The sequence below is a fragment of the Triticum urartu genome, chromosome 1 (assembly GCF_003073215.2).
Source record: "Triticum urartu cultivar G1812 chromosome 1, Tu2.1, whole genome shotgun sequence".
Taxonomy (NCBI): Eukaryota; Viridiplantae; Streptophyta; class Magnoliopsida; order Poales; family Poaceae; genus Triticum; species Triticum urartu.
Genome location: NC_053022.1, coordinates 216068443 through 216077920, shown reverse-complemented (window position 1 = coordinate 216077920; position 9478 = coordinate 216068443).

Genomic DNA, 9478 nt, shown 5'->3' with positions numbered 1-9478 from the left:
CAAGTAAAGCCTTTGGGATAGTGTGGATGATAGTTGACTTGATTCTGTGCAAAAACAGAAACTTTTGCGCCCAGTTCTGGAATTACCATAATTAACTGGGATGTGATAAAATTCTTATTTTTTTACACATGATTGATACACGAATTTCCTACGTTTTCCTAGTTTTTCAGATTTTTTTGGAGTTACAGAAGTATGGTCTTTGTTCAGATCATTACAAATTGTTCTGTTTTTGACAGATTCTATTTTCGATGCATAGTTTGCTTGTTTTATAGTTTCCATGACTTATATTGGTTAATATAAATTGTATAAATGATAGGGTATAGTATGAATTGTGTGAGAAAAATTATGAAACTTGTCTTGACAATACCAAAGTGAATGATTTGCTCTTTACAATACTAACCTATCTCATGAAGTTTCGTTAAGTTTTGTGTGATTGAAGTTTCCAAGTTTTGGGTGAGATATCAATATGAGGAGAATAAGGAGTGGTAAGAAACTAAGCTTGGGGATGCCCAAGGCACCCCAAGGTAATATTCAAGAAATAACCAAGTGTCCAAGCTTGGGGATGCCCCGGAAGGCATCCCCTCTTTCGTCTTTAAAACTATTGGTAACCTCACTTGGAGCTAATTTTTTATTCATCACATGATACGTGTTTTGCTTGGAGCATCGTTTTTTTAGGATTTGCTTGCTATTATTTTAGAATAATGTTTTGCATCATTTATTTCAATAAAAGTATCAACTATAGCCTTTACCATGCTCAGTTTGCAAGTATATGAGTTGTTGTTTCAAAACATAAAGTTTTCTATTGTTGTATGAATTCTTCAGAAAATTCAGAACATGATAAAATCTTGGATTTTTACACAGTAAGCTATAACAAATTTTCTACAGTGTGGTAATTGTTCAGAATTTTTGGTGTTAAAGAAGTATGAATCTTTCTTCATCCTTTACAAATTGTCCTGTTTAGACAAATTGTTGTTATGTTTTCATTGTTTGCATATGTTTGCTTGTTTAATGATTCTATTTGAGGATAGGAGTATTAAATATGTAGAGGCATTTAGTATGCAATGCTTAACATTAATTTTAGTGATTTGTTACAATAGAGAATGATAATGTTTTGCATTGATTTATACTAACTTATCTCACGAGTTCTTGTTGAGTTTTGTGTGGATGAAGTTTTTAAGATTTAGGGAAACCGTGATATGAGAGGAATTAAGGAGACATAAGAGCTCGACCTTGTGGATTCCCAAGGCATCCAAAGTTAATTTTTCAAGAAGTCTCAAGCTTCTAAGCTTGGGGATGCCCCAGTAGGCATCCCACCTTTCTTCTTCAACAACTATCATTCAGTTTTCGTTGAGCCTAAGTTTTTACTTGTTCACATGATATGTGCTATTCTTGGAGTGCCCTTTTATTTTTGTTTGTTATTTGAATAAAATACTTAAGATCTAAAAAATTTAAATGAGAGAGATTCCTCACATAGCTACTCAATTATTTAACTACTCATTGATCTTTACTTATATCTTTTTGGAATAGTTTGTCATTTACTCTCGTTCTTCACTTATATCCTAAGAGTAAATTGTTGAATTATCTTAATATCATAAAGTTAAATTTATATGTGCTTCATATGCTTGTGTCATGCCTAGTAGCAGCTTCACATTGGGTTTAGAAAGTAAAATCTATTGAAGCTTGACAATCACAATATTGGTCATACAAGCAATTCATGAATGATTAGCGTATGGAGAGAACTTTCACATATAAATATATTATCTTGGACATCTTTTATGATTGTGAATACGAATTAATTATTTAAAACTTGAGCAAATTAGTTGAAGTTGGACAAGGAAGACAACGTAATGAGTTATGTTTGGGTATATTTGCATAGAAGTTATATTGTTATGGATCCTCCAACATGTGGTGCTTGCTTAGGATATTTTGCTAGCCAAAAATTCGTACTAAGTAGAGATACTACTTGTGAATCCAAAAACCCTTAAACCTAGTTTCTTGCCATGGGTGTCCACCATATCTACCTATGGATTGAATAAGATCCTTCAAGTAAGTGTGATCGATGCAAAAGGCAATAAAAATTGCTCCTAAAATATGTATGATCCTTTATTGCAAGGAAAAATAAGCATTGTACGAACTTGCGATGGTAAAGAAATAAAAGCGATGGACTGCATAATAAAGGTTTCTATCACAAGGGGCAGTATAACATGACGTTCCTTTGCATTAAGGACATGCACATCAACAAATTCAAAAGCGCATGACAACCTCTACTTCCCTACGCGAAGGGCCTATATTTTAATCAACTTTTACTTTTATGCAAGAGTTAATAGGTGTTCATTCTCATCACAACCTCAATTATTCTCTAGTTGGCAAACATCATGTGGTGGGGGAATATACAGGCACATATGGCCATTCAAATATATTTGATCATCAATTATTATTGTTGAAAGTTACCTCTATGATAAATGAGTTGGGACGTGAAACATTAAGCCCCTATCTTTCTCTGTGTTCGATGTGTGCTATTTGTTCTAAAAATATGCTTTGAGTACTTGCAATCATAGAAGACTATATGATAATTGAGTATGTGGAACTCTTACTTAGACTTTGTTGAAAATAAGTTGAATTGCAATTGTTTGGTGACTAAGAACATAGGTTGTTAAGTTTCGAGAGAATGCATTGTTTGAACCATAACATGTGAATTTATTGCTACTTTATCATGATGAGTTTTGTGACAAAATGTTGATATTATGATGCTAGAAAAAGTGACTGAAATTATCATTGATCATGCTTATGCACTATGCTAGCATTCACACTTCATAAATTATTCCTTTGATCATTTACCTACTCGAGAATGGGCAAGAATTAAGCTTGGGGATGCTGATACGTCTCCAATGTATCTATAATTTAGAAAGTATTCATGCCATGTTTACAACAATTTTCTATGGGTTTGGTATGATTTGAATGGAACTAACCCGGACTGACGCTATTTTCAGCAGAACTACAGTGATGTTGTTTTTTGTGCAGAAATAAAAGTTCTTGGAATGGGCTAAAAATTCACAGTGGTTTTTTGTTGACCAAGAAAGACCCCCAAAGCTTCGAGAAAGGACCAAAAGCCTCACGTGGAAGCGACAATGCTGGGGGGTGTGATACATCTCCAACGTATCTATAATTTTTGATTGTTCCATGCTATTATATTATCAATCTTGGATGTTTTATAATCATTTTATATCATTTTTTGGTACTAACCTATTGACATAGTGCCAAGTGTCAGTTCCTGTTTTTTCTGTGTTTTTTACATCGCAGAAAATCAATATCGAACAGAGTCCAAATGCCATGAAACATTACGGAGAACTTTTATGGGCCAAAAGGAACACAATGGGCCCTGGCTGCGCCTGGCGGGTGCCCTGAGGGGGGCACAACCCACCAGGGCGCACCAGGAGGCCTAGGCGCGCCCTGGTGGGCTGTGCCCACCTTGGGTGCCCTCCGGACCGCCTCTTTGCTCTATAAATACCCAAATGTCCCCAAAACCCTAGGGGAGTCGACGCAATATTCATCCAGCCGCCGCAGAGTCCAGAACCACCAGATCCAATCTAGACACCATCTCGGATGGGGTTCACCGCCTCCAGTGGTGCCTCTCCGGTGATGCGTGAGTAGTTCTTTGTAGACCTTCGGGTCCGTAGTTAGTACCTAGATGGATTCATCTCTCTCTCTTTATTCTCAATACAATGGTCTCTTGGAGATCCATATGATGTAAATCTTTTTGCGATGTGTTTGTTGGATCTGATGAACTTTGAGCTTATGATCAGTCATATCTTTTTATATCCATGAAATTTATTTGAGTTTCTTTGATCTCTTATATGCATGATCTCTTATAGCCTCCTATTTCTTCTCATATATTTGTTTTTTTGGCCAACTTGATATATTTATCTTGCAATGGGAAGAGGTGCCCGGTAGTGGGTTCGATCTTACGGTGCTTGATCCCAGTGACAGAAAGGGAACCGACACGTATGTATCGTTGCTACTAAGTATAAAAAGATGGAATCTATATCTACGCAATAGATAAACGGATCTTGTCTATATCACGTCATCGTTCTTATTGCATTACTTCGTTTTTCCATGAACTTAATACACTAGATGCATGCTGGATAGCAGTCGATGTGTGGAGTAATAGTAGTAGATGCAGGCAGGAGTCGGTCTACTAATCTTGGACGTGATGCCTATGTAATGATCATTGCCTGGATATCATCATAATTATTTGAGTTTCTACCAATTGCCCAATAGTAATTTGTTTACCCACCGTTTGATATCTTTCTCGAGAGAAGCCACTAGTGAAACCTACGGCCCCCGGGTATTCTTCCTCATATATTTGCTTGCGATCTACTTTTCCTTTGCATTTTTATTCAGATCTATTAAACCAAAAATACAAAAATACTTTGCTACACTTTATTTTATTTGCGATCTATTATTTCAATCTACTACAATTTTCTGGCATCGTTACCCGAAACGGATTGACAACCCCTTTAACACGTCGGGTTGCGATGTGTTGTTATTTGTGTGCAGGTGTTGTTTATGTTGTGTTGCTTGGTTCTCCTACTGGTTCGATAACCTTGGTTTCTTCACTAAGGGAAATACCTACCGTCGTTGTGCTACATCATCCCTTCCTCTTTGGGGAAATACCGACGTAGTCCTAGCAGATAGGAGCTTTTCTGGCGCTATAGTCAGAGAGAAATCAAAAGGAATTTCTGGCGTCGTTGTCGGGGAGGATCTTCTTCATAACCAGGTTCTTAATCAAAAATCTCATCTCCTCGCAATTTACATTATTTTCCATTTGCCTCTCGTTTTCCTCTCCCCCACTTCACAAAAATTTGCCATTTTATTTGCCTCTCTTTCTCGTTCGCCGTTTTCTTGCTGGATTTGTTTTTGAGTGCAATCTTGTTGTGTGGTCATCATGACTCAAGAGAACACCAAGTTATGTGATTTCTCAAATACCAACAACAATGACTTTATTGGCACTCCGCTTGCTCCTCCCGCTACTAGTGCAGAGACTTGTGATATTAATACTGCTTTGCTAAATCTTGTTATGAAAGACCAATTTTCTGATACTCCTAATGAGGATGTCGCGTCCCATCTTAATACCTTCGTGGAATTATGCGATATGCAAAAGAAAAAAGATGTGAACAATGATGTGGTCAAGATGAAATTATTTCTGTTTTCTTTGCGTGATTCTGCAAAAAATTGGTTCTCTTCTTTGCCTCGCAATAGTATCGATTCTTGGAATAAGTGCAAAAATGCTTTTATCACTAAGTATTTTTCGCCCGCAAAAATTATTTCTCTTAGAACCTAGATCATGAATTTCAAGCAACTTGAACATGAGCATGTTGCACAATCTTGGGAAAGGATGAAAATGATGCTAAGGAATTGCCCAACTCATGGGTTAAATCTTTGGATGATCATACAAAAGTTTATGCGGGGTTGAATTTTGTTTCTCGTAGTCTTTTAAATTCCGCCGCGGGTGGTACTTTTATGGAAATTACTTTGGGTGAAAAGCCACCAAATTGCTTGACAATATCATGGCAAATCATTCGCAATGGCATACCGAAAGGGCTCCTACTAGTAAAAAGTTAATTCAGTTGAAGAAATTTCTTCTTTGAGTGAAAAAGTTGATGCTCTTGTGAAATTGGTTGCTATTAGAAGTGCTCCTATTGATCTTAATGATATGCCTTTGTCTACTTTAATTGAGCAAAATAGTGATGCCATCGATGTGAATTTCATTTCTAGAAATAATTTCAACAACAATGCTTATAGAGGTAATTTTAATCATAGGCCTTTTCCTTGTAATTCCTCTAATAATTATGGTAATTCCTATGGAAATCAATCTTATAATAACAATAGGAACACCACTAATCTTGAGAATAATATTAAAGAATTTATCAACACGCAAAAAGTTTTCAACACTTCCATAGAAGAAAAGTTGAATAAGATTGATGATTTGTCTAGAAGTGTTGATAGAATTGCTCATGATGTGGAAATCTCAAGTTGAAATTTTTTGTGCCTAAGGTTGATGAATCAATTAAAGCTCTTTATGTTTCTATGGATGAAAGTAAGAAAAGAACCGCTATGCTTAGAGCTAAAAGAGAGTTTTTAGAAGAAGTGTTTTCTAGTGATTTCTTTCGCAAAAGTGATGAAGATCTTAAAATGATTGGTATTTATTCTATTGATTCCTTGTTTAGTAAAGTTAATATTGATGAAAAAGGGACTGGAGAAGAGTCAACTTTACGTAGAAGGCGCTCTAATATTTCAGAGGGTGAAAATCTTGTTGAAAAAATTGATGAAAGTGGGTTTGAAGAGGTCAAAATTTTAGCTAGTGATGTGCTCACTCTTTTGGATTACAAAGACTTCAATTATGATAGTTGCTCTTTGATTGCTTCTATTTCTTTGTTGTAATCCATGATAAATTCACCCCATGCTTATGAACAAAATAAAGCTTTTACTAAACATATTGTTGATGCTATGATGAAAGCTCTTGAAGAAAAAATGGAATTGGAAGTTTCAATTCCTAGAAATTTGCATGATGAATGGGAACCTACTATCAAAGTCAAGATTAAAATTATGAGTGTTTTTCTTTGTGTGACTTGGGTGCTAGTGTTTCTACATTTCTGAAATCTTTATGTGATGTGCTTGGTCTTACCGATCTTGAATCATGCTCTTTAAATTTGCACTTGGCGGATTCTACTATTAAAAAGCCTATGGGAAGAATTAACGATGTTCTTATTCTTGAAAATATGAATTATGTGCCCATATATTTTATTGTTCTTGATATTGATTGCAATCCGTCTTGTCCAATTATTCTTGGTAGACCGTTTTTACGCACTATTGGTGCCGTGATTGATATGAAAGAAGGCAATATTAAGTTCCAATTTCCTTTGAGGAAGGGTATGGAACACTTTCCTAGAACTAGAATTTGCATGTGCCATCTCTAATTTTCAAAATAAACTTCTCTTTCGTGTGTTTGTTTCGCTCGCGGAGCGGTGAGGGGTGGCTAATATTTTCCATGCTAGATGTGTTATTCTCAAGATGAGTGTTTATTCACTTGTCATTACACGAGAGTAAGGCAAAGGTATTAGGGATGCCTGATATGTCTCCAACGTATCTATATTTTCTGATTGTTCCATGCTATCATATTATCCATCTAGGATGTTTTATATGCATTTATATGCTATTTTATATGATTTTGGGGACTAACCTATTAATCTAGAGCCCAATGCCAGTTTCTGTTTTTTCCTTATTTTTGATTTTTACAGAAAAGGAATACTAAACGGAGTCCAATTGACGTGCCAATTTTTGATGATTTTTTATGGACCAAAAGAAGCCCCCGGAGTAAAATAGTTGGGCCAGAAGAGTCTCGAGCCGTCCACGAGATAGGAGGGCAAGCCCTCCACCCTCGTGGACGACTTGAGCACCCCCCTAACTTGTTCCCGATGCCAAAAATTCCTATAAATACTGAAACCTCCAGAAAATAACCTAGATCGGGAGTTCCGCCACCGCAGGCCTCCGTAGCCACAGAAAACCAATCTAGACCCGTTCCGGCACCTTGCCGGAGGGGGAAATCACTCTCCGGTGGCCATCTTCATCATCCCGGTGCTCTCCATGACGAGGAGGGAGTAGTTCACCCTCGGGGCTAAGGTTATGTACCAGTAGCTATGTGTTTGCACTACAAAAAAAGACACATGCGTGACATTTTGGGCCGAACGGAAAAATTTTCTGTCATACTTATGACACTTCTATGACGATAATTGCGACAAAACCCGGTATCATCATAGATGTGGTGGGATCCTACTTCTATGACAAAAATTCATGACAGAAAATGGGCTTTTCATCCTGGGCGGGCCGGAGACGCAGCTGCATGACATTCTTTGGGCCGTCCATGACGGAAAAAACCGTGGTAGAAGCGAGGGCAAGGAAAATATCGGGGTGTTCCCGGTTACTGTGGGTGGCCAGGGCCGAGCGATGCATGGAGTTTTGCGTGTTTCTCTCGTACACACACGCGTGTGGGTGCGAGGCGTTGGGATCTAACTGAACCCGAGCGAGGCATTCGCCTATTGAACCCGGGCGATTGCACTGCAGGCTACACGTTACTGAACCTGAGCGATCGATCGATGGCTGTTAACTGAACCCGACCGAGCGATTCCTTCACTACTACTGCTAACTGAAGCCGATCGATACTGCCTCTGGATGAACAGTGAGTGTTGTTGGGGGGTTTGGATGAACAGTTCCTGGTGGGGGTGGATGAACAGGACCCCGTGGTGTTGCCTCTGGATGAACAGGACCCCAATCGATCGAGCCGGTTGGGGCTGGATGAACAGGGCCTCGTGGAGGGCTGGATGAACAGTAGACGGTGGAGGGCTGGATGAACAGTAGCCCGTGGAGGGGTGGTTGAACAGGAGCCCGTGGAGAGGGCTGGTTGAACAGTAGCCCGTGGAGTAGCGCGCGGTGGAGGCTGGATGAACATGAGCCCGTGGATGAACAGTCGCAGGTGGAGGCTGGAGGAGGTCGACGGTGGATGAACAGTAGCCCGTGGAGGCTGGAGGGGGTCGACGGCGGAGATGAACAATATCCCGTGGAATCCTGTTTTGCGGTACGCCACACCCCTCCCGATGAACATGACCCCCGTTTCGACCATAGCGCTCCAACACAAGTCTGTTTTCTCCGTTTTGCGATACGCCACACCCCTCCCGATCAACAGGACCCTGTTTCGACCGTAGGAGGTCTGTTTCCTCCGTTTTGCGGTATGGCAGACCCCTCCCGACGAACAGGATCCCGTTTCGAACGTGGCCAGTCTAACACAAGGCCATTTCCTCCATTCTGCGGTACACCAGGCCTCGTTTCCATCGGCTGTTCCGTCCAAGCCGGTTGGCTCCCACGCGTACCGTTGCCTCCCGATGAACACGGCGCATTCTGTTGCCTCCCCATGAAAACGGCGATGACGCTGTTGTTTTTTTTGCGGGCGATGCCGATGTTGTTTCTCTGTTCCGACCCAGCCATGTACACGAGGCCCGGCTGTACGTATGTGCGAGTAGGCGTTCGAGACCCCACCCGTACGTACGTACATGGCCGTATTTTCTTTCTTGCACACTGGTCGTTGTACGTACGTGTACATGCTACGTGCACGCCTCTACTACGACATGTGTGCGCCTCTACATCGACCAGTATGTATGTACACGTTCGTGACCAGAATGACAACGCTACGTACGCTTCGACCAGGTGGGTCTCGACTGTCAGACACTTCCTTGTGTGCGAAGATGTAGCTGGTGGATCCCAACAGTTAGGGGGGCATGATACGTCTCTGTCGTATCTACTTTTCCAAACACTTTTACCCTTGTTTTGGACTCTAACTTGCATGATTTGAATGGAACTAACCCGGACTGACGCTGTTTTCAGCAGAATTACCATGGTGTTATTTATGTGCAGAAACAAAAGTTCT